This window comes from Gekko japonicus, unplaced genomic scaffold (assembly GCF_001447785.1).
Source record: "Gekko japonicus isolate JY-2015 unplaced genomic scaffold, Gekko_japonicus_V1.1 scaffold3823, whole genome shotgun sequence".
NCBI lineage: Eukaryota > Metazoa > Chordata > Lepidosauria > Squamata > Gekkonidae > Gekko > Gekko japonicus.
Genome location: NW_015171011.1, coordinates 84,916 through 92,676, shown reverse-complemented (window position 1 = coordinate 92,676; position 7,761 = coordinate 84,916).

Sequence of the window (7,761 nt, the reverse complement as noted above, 5' to 3'; positions counted from 1 at the left end):
CACATCCTCTCCCAGGGCCACCCTCTGAAGAAAACCATTGAAGGGCCACTCCATGGCCTCCTACATCAGCGAGGCAGTGAGTCAGAAGATCGTGATCAACGGTGTCAAGCGCTGCTGTAAGGTCAAGTGACAACAGCAGTGCCAACCTGCCTTGATCCAGCTGAGTAGGGTGAGGAAATATGAGTCATATTATGTGGCGTATGGGTGTCTATAGAAAATATGATCAGTAATAAGCATGTCTTTACTAATGATTCCTAGTCCTTTTTTCTCCATTGTCTCCAAATGGCATCAAATGAAACAAAGGTTAAAATAAATAAGAACAATGAACCAAGGCAACAGAAGCAGTAAATCAATGAAAAGCATTGCAAAATCAGATAAAAAGTAGATTAAAAAATCCAGATAAAGCAGCAGAAGATGCTAGTAACGAAGCTATAAAAAACCCTTAAAAGTAAGACGTTGAACTGTAATTACTGCAGGCTACTGACAAATGTGGTTTGCTGGAGAGAATGTTACATAAGTGGGGCACTGCTATTGAATAAGGGCTTTCTTTTGATCTGATCTCTGAAGATCTCTCATTTATATAGCACTTTAGGGCCAAGCAGCCTGGAACTCCAGTTATGTAATTTGGCCTTAGAAGTAGCTGAAGGGGATCTGATTCAGAGCTGTGGTTCTCAGCACCCACAGAGCTGCTTTAAGTCCCAGTAGAGAGGAAAAGTCCAGGCTTAATAGAGGTGTGTGTCTGCCTCCCCCCTCTATCAAAGAAAGGGCAGAGAAGTTAACATTCCTTTTCTCAGCACTGGGGCCCAGATGCATATTGGGCTTCCCTGTAAGTCAGCCCTGGGGTTTTTAAAGTGCTTCACAGACATTATCTTTTTTGGCCACATTATGGCAGGTAAGTAACGACCATCCCCCATATTGGTATACCACATGGGTTCTGCCTTCTTCCTGTGGAATCATGGGATCAGAGCCTTTCTGAGAAACAGCCATTCTCTCAACACTGTTAACAGTGGGAATGCTGGTTAATACTAACGCCTGCTTTCGTTTTGTTATTTGCTTTGGGAAATGTGTGCGCTGAAAAGCACCTTATAAGTATATAAAATCAAATAGGTGCTGATACAGAAATACTGCCCGGGGGGGCTGAGAAAAATTGGCTCATTCATGGGAGAGGCAAGACTCAGATGGAGAGTATCGATTTGTATATCAGTGAAGAGTAACACGAAGAGCTGGGAGTGGCGTGGTGAACAGAGGAGAGAGAAGTCTGGGAGTTATGATTGGCTAGAGAAAAGAGATAGCTTTGACTTTTCATTTCAGAGAAAAAAATGTTGAAGGTTGACTTTGGTTGATCGTTATGCTGTTTCCTGGAAAGTAGCTTTGAGGCCTTTAACATGTGTTGAAAGGGATCTTCGGTGCCTTCCTTTGCCCTGGGTCCACCAACCCAACTGGGATGGTTTTCAGGGATTGTACTCCTTACACACAGGGATTTCCTCCACTAATAGCAGGCAGGTAAACATGCATCTTTACTTTTAAGACAATTAACATTTTCCTGTGCACAACAAGACACAGAAAGATGTGACAGTATTGGCATGTGAGTTTTTTCTCCTTTTCTAGGATGTTCAAGCACTGGAGTGGTAAAGAGAGAGACTCTTTTTTCCAAAACCGGAGCCTGCGGAAGAGGTGGACTAAACCCTGAGCCCCCAGTCTGTTACTTTGTTTCACATTAGTGCTATCAACATTTTTCACCTGTCCCAGATGACCTTGCCTCAGGGCCAGGATTAAAATGCTGAAAGACTAAGGCCTAATCTACATCTAGCATTCACTCCACTGTCTTACCAAACCCACACTAGAACAGAAATATGCGCATGCACAAAGATGTTTGTTTTTAAAAAATTGTGCCACTTGGGCAGCTGTCTGGATGGTGCCTGAGCCTCGTTGCACAATGCAAGCAGCTGGGCAAGGGAGGTGTGATCATCTGAACCCACTAAAAATATCCCCAGTCAAATCTACAGTGGGAACAGATTGCAGTAAGATTGCCATGTGGCCACACCCACAATTTAAGTCCACGGCGAAACAGCATCCAAATAACCCAGGGCAACAGCAGGCAGAAACCAGGTTGACCACTGGAGGGAGGTAATGTAATGCAGAATGGGGGCGGGAGGGGGGACCTGGATTAAAAAGAAGGTTGAACTCTATTTTAGTGCAAAATGGGGGGGGGGCTTGGATTAAAAAGGTTGAATTTAATTTTAGTGCAGAATTGCTTGGAGGACACCACGGTGAACAGGGATTAAAAGGAGAGTGCAGAAAGGGCCAGAATGTCAGTCCGGAAGGTTTCCGGCTGTTCATGAATAATGGAAATAATGCTGTTTGGATTTGGAGCAATTACATTAGTAAAGAATGTGCATAGTTTGGATCAGATCTTCATTAGTAAATTTCCAACTGAAAATCCCAATACTGATACAGATTTTGAACTTTAAGGCCATGGTAGGAGTTCAGGCTGACTGAAACAAATCTGGCAAATGTTGAAAGAAATTATCCACATTTTAAATTTTAGAATCCAGATTTCCACTTAATTATTTTGAACACTTTTCAGAATAGCGGTCATGTAGAGATGCAGGTCCCAAGGCATCAGGTAAGGCTGTCAGCCTTCATTTTTTTAACACCAGTGATTTCTGTACCACTGAATTTCAGGTTTAGTGCAGAACGGACAATATGTTGTCAAAGGCTTTCACGGCCAGAGTTCATTAGTTGCTGTAGATTTTCCGGGTAGTCTGGCCGTGGTCATGGCATTCTAGGACCTGATGTTTCACCAGTAGCTGTGACTGGCATCCTCAGAGTTTTAACATAGAAAGATGGCGTACTCTCTGTGTCAAGGTGAGAAGAAAATGATAGGCAGGTAATTTATATCTATTCAGGAAGGTGGGGCAAGGCTGAGTCATTATCTTGTAGGAGTTCCCCAGGCTGTAAACATGCTAATGGAGGAGCTTTCCTGAGGAGGTTCTTTTGTATATGGATTGTTTCCTGAGGAGGTTCCTTTGCATGTGGATTGGCTGCTGAAATCTTATCTGTAGTGCTATTGTCAGATGTAGAGCCTTTTGTGTTTTTCAGGACACTATTTAAAATACTGAATTTAAAATAAAAAGCATAATTGTCAGGCAGTTTGCTTTCAGACTATGAATTCTGAGAATCAAATGTAGATTAGCATTTAATATTTGAGCCAGGGGTCATGGTGACTTTACTTGGAATCTATTTCAGAAGCCTTGGCTCATGATATGGATTAGTAATAATTTTGAGGGTGAATCTGAGCACGTGCTGAGTGTCCCCTTACAAATGGAAGTAAAGGGCAAAGATTCTAATTTCCTTGTCAGAGGACTTAAGGACCCCTTTTTTGTTGTTGTTCAGAATGCAAATTGTTATAACTTCTGGTATTGAATATTAGCCATCAAGTAGGCTATGAAGGATGAAATGGTAAATACAGAGTCCAAAATGTGTAGAATGCAGAAAATCAAATATCAGAGGTCAAGTATCCAATGCTGTATACTGTCAACTATAAATGCTGTCAGTTACAACAATTGTTGTCAAACACAAAATATCACTGCATGCCACTTGGAAATATGAAATGCTGCCGATGCAATATATTATCTATCAACTGTCAAAAATAAATATCATTGCATGTGTCAACTGTCAAGTGCCATTGTATGTCAGCTGTCAAATAGTAAATTCCAGTTATCAAATACTGTCAACCATCACATATTGAAATGAGTTTTAGAGGCACGTATCACATATATCCTGCTGCATCCTGTGAGCCTTAAGCACAATGGCACTCATCTTTCCTGCCACCCCATTCTCCTCCAAATGTGTGCAGAAACCTTCAAAAATGCTTATGAAGGGAATCGCAAGAACCTTGTGAACAAAATTCCATGGAGTATGGGGGGGGGGAAGTTGAGCTGACAAGGGGAATCGGGCAGTATCAACTACCCTAGCTCCATCTGTTGATGGAGTTTCCAGTGATGCAGGAGAGAAGTGGGAGAGATGTTGTGCAATCCCCCTTCTTCACTATCTCCAAGTCCCTGTCTACCCATGGACCCCAAAGCTGAAGACAAAGATTATCCCTCCCTACACATTTTTCATACGTATTGTTCAAAATATTTTGATGAGTTGAAACACCTGAAAGGAGAAGGTATTTGTATATTTCTCCCTTTAAAGCATGACTCAAGGTGTACCCCCAAATGGTCAGGTTATTTTCACATAAGCTAAGAAGCTGGAATCTAGCGCGTCTATAGTTGTGCAAGTCATCTTACTGACTAGAGAAAGTGGTGAAAGGCTGGCTTTGTTATGCCTCTGGCAGAAAAGAAGGGCATGAGTTGTACACTAAAATAGAGAACCTGCTTCCAAATTTTATGTAAGCCTGAAATCTACACACATATTCCAAGACAATCTGTGAAAATATTGTTTTTGCATTTAAAAAATTAAAATTTAGGGAACATTGTTTGCCTCATAATGGAGGCACAGAACAAACAAAACCACACATGGGGTGGACTGCTGACCAGTTGGAGTTCTGTTGCTCCTTTATGCACCTGAATTGGGAGAATTTGGGGTTGCAGCCAGGGTCATAAGAACGTACGGCTGCTGGATCGGATCAGTGGTCCATCTAGTCCAGCATCCTATCTCACACAGTGGCCAACCAGTTACTATGGAGGACCAACTTGCAACTATAGCTTTGTTTACAGAGTGCAGGCTTCATTTTAGTAATTTAGTAAAACTGTAGAGCAAGTTCTATAGCACTGTGGACCAGCAACAAGAACAGAATGAATTCTAGTGAGTACTGCTGTGGAGGTCCTGCCTTAATCAACAATCAATATCATAGCTAAAGGGACAAAGGAGATGTGACAGAGATTGTGGATGTCCACAAAACTTTCAAAAGTAGATTATGCAAATAAATGCAGCCACAGTGTTGGTTCGGTCTCCATGGGAGGAAGAATTTAACCCTTTAAGCCCTGCTTGGTTTTCCTAATTGAAACAAGATTTCCTGTTAATGCTTTAAAGGGAAAAATACTGGTTTAAAGGGAAAATACTGGTTTAAAGGGGAAAATACTGGTTTTATTAGGACACAATTTCTTTCCCTTTAAACTGCACATTGAACCTGATCAGAGTTTGAAGGGTGAAATCCCCCCTTGTCTTGTTGAGCAAACCCAATCCAAATAGCGTGCATGCATGATATACCTTTTTCCACGCTGAATGGAGATCCGTGCTCTCCATTGAATTTGTTTTGGCCCTAACAGAGTGCTTAATTTGGGACAGTGAATTTTGCAGTAGGGCAGTGAGCTAATGCAGAGGAAAAATCTGACCCTGTATACTTGTTGACTGCAAATGTTGACAGTTTTCAGCAAAGACCCACAGTTACACTTTGCTTTTCAAAAATATGGCTCAGTAAAAACATCCTGCAACATGAGGAATTCATTTTATGATCTGTGTTGTGAGTATTGATTTATGAGAAATGGCAGATTAATCTCCCTGTAAGCAGTATGTTTACCAATGATAAGGCTCATCCTGTAATAATCATTGCATTAGTATTGCTGCTAGGAAAAGGCATTGCCGTAGAGAACCCCATGGTTACTGAATGTTAGCCAGAGAGCTCATTCTGTGAACTTTAGAGGCTCAAATCTGTACTTTGATTTTTTTATGCCTAGAGCTTTCCTGTATCAGGACCCAGTGCTAGCCTCCCTGCACTAGTGTAATTGAAATGGTCACCCCGTGCTGGAGTACTGGCTGCCAGCCAGACCCATCCCTGTTCCAGGGGGGCAGAAAACACAGATATTGATGGAGCTGAGCTCATTCCTTAGCTGGGGTGGTAGCATTTTTCAAAGGATTGGAGCAGCGAGGAAGGGATGCGCACAGCTCCTAGCAAACACACCTAATGACCAAAGAGTAGCTTGTTCCACAGAACTGTGCTAATGTGCACCACAGGAGTCTCCAAAGGAGAGGCTTCACAGATTGTAGTAAGTAAATGAACTGCTCTGCACATAGAGGATGCTAGTTCACCTTCCGTGGAACAAGTTTCTGTTTGGCGCTTTTCAGCTGATGCAATATGGAGACGGAGGCTGACCTGTTACTCTGACTGATGACCTTTTGCAGGAGAAAAACAAGGAGAGTGGAACCTTAACCTTTTCCACAAATTTGCGGCTCCCCTTCAGCAAAAGGGCATTAATTTCAGGAAATTTTTTCTTGAATTTGGATCTGACCCACCCCATATGTTCTGCACTTCCTTTGAAAAAGGGTTGTGTGGCCGTGTCATCGTGTACTTTGTCTGCGACAGAACCTCCTCTTTTTTGGCATATGTGCATGAATGTTATAACATCATACCACTGTTTTTTTAAAAAAGCTGTATGTATCGTGGGGAACAGCATAGTTGTTATGTATTGACTTGAATGTAAATACTGACATGCGAATCGCCTCATTGAAACTTAATGTTAAGCTTCAGCCTGGGCTAGGATCCTAATGTAACCAATAGGAGTCCTAGCCCAGGGAGTGTCTACCAATCACGTTGCAAAGCGGGACCGCTTGTGATTGGGCATTGTATCTTCAACCTCATAGGTTGTTATCTGTACAGGGGGTGTGGCTACATTAGCCGGGAGTGTTTAAATATAGACAAGCCAGTGTATTTATCGTTCTGTTCTGATCTGTGATGGGTTCTCGCTGGCGATTGTTGTACCGCAACGGAGGAGTAACTGAGCTGAAGAATAAACCGCAATTCTTGCTGAATCACTCTCCGACTCTTTGTTAAGCGCACGACTTAACAATTGGCGACGAGGATGGGATACTAGTGCGGGTAGGCAGCCCCGCTAGACCGGACCCCATGTCGGACAACGAGGAGATCGCCGAGGCCGGCCAGCCACAGGCTCCACCCGCTCTGGTGGCTCCGCCTGTGCGCATAACGATGGCCGCGAGCAGCCAGAAGTTCGAATGCTTCGACCCAACTACTGAAGACTGGGACTCCTACCTCACAAGGTTTGAGTTCCATCTGGAGGCGAATGACATCACGACGGAGGAGAAGAAGAGGGCGACTCTACTCAGCTCGTGTGGAAAGAGCGTTTTTGACATCGCCCGGTCACTGGTGGCACCAGATGACCTCAAATCCGTATCCTTTAAAAATGTGACAGACAAGCTGAAATCACATTTTTCTCCACAGCCGTCGGAAATCGCCTGCAGGCACGCTTTTTACAAGCGGGGTCAGAATGCGAACGAGTCCATAGCTGAGTACGTTGCAGCTCTTCGCAAGGCAGCGCGGCCTTGCAACTTCACGAATGTGGAGGAGGCCCTCCGAGATCGCCTCGTCTGTGGCCTGAGAGACGAGCGACTGCAGCAACGCCTCTTCGCAAGAACTACGTTAACGTGGGCCATCGCCTATGCCGAGGCTGTCGCCGCGGAAGCTGCTGACAGGTCAACCAGGGAAGTGAGACAACGGGTCGCCACAGCTGATCAACGCGTCCACCAGCAGAGGGCTAACGACGCAAGCAGCGACTCCGATGATGACGTCTGCAAAGTGAAGGCGGGAACGTCCAAGCGGACCCAACGGAAACCTACCGAGGGCTCAGCATGCGTCGGTTGTGGCGGGAAACATCGGCGCGAGCGTTGCTGGGCAAAAGACCTCGACTGCCGGTCATGCGGGAAGCGGGGGCATGTTGCCCGGGTGTGCAGAGCAGCGAACAAGTCGTCAACCGCATCATCGCCCCGACGGCACCAACGTCCCCGAGCCGCACCGAAAGA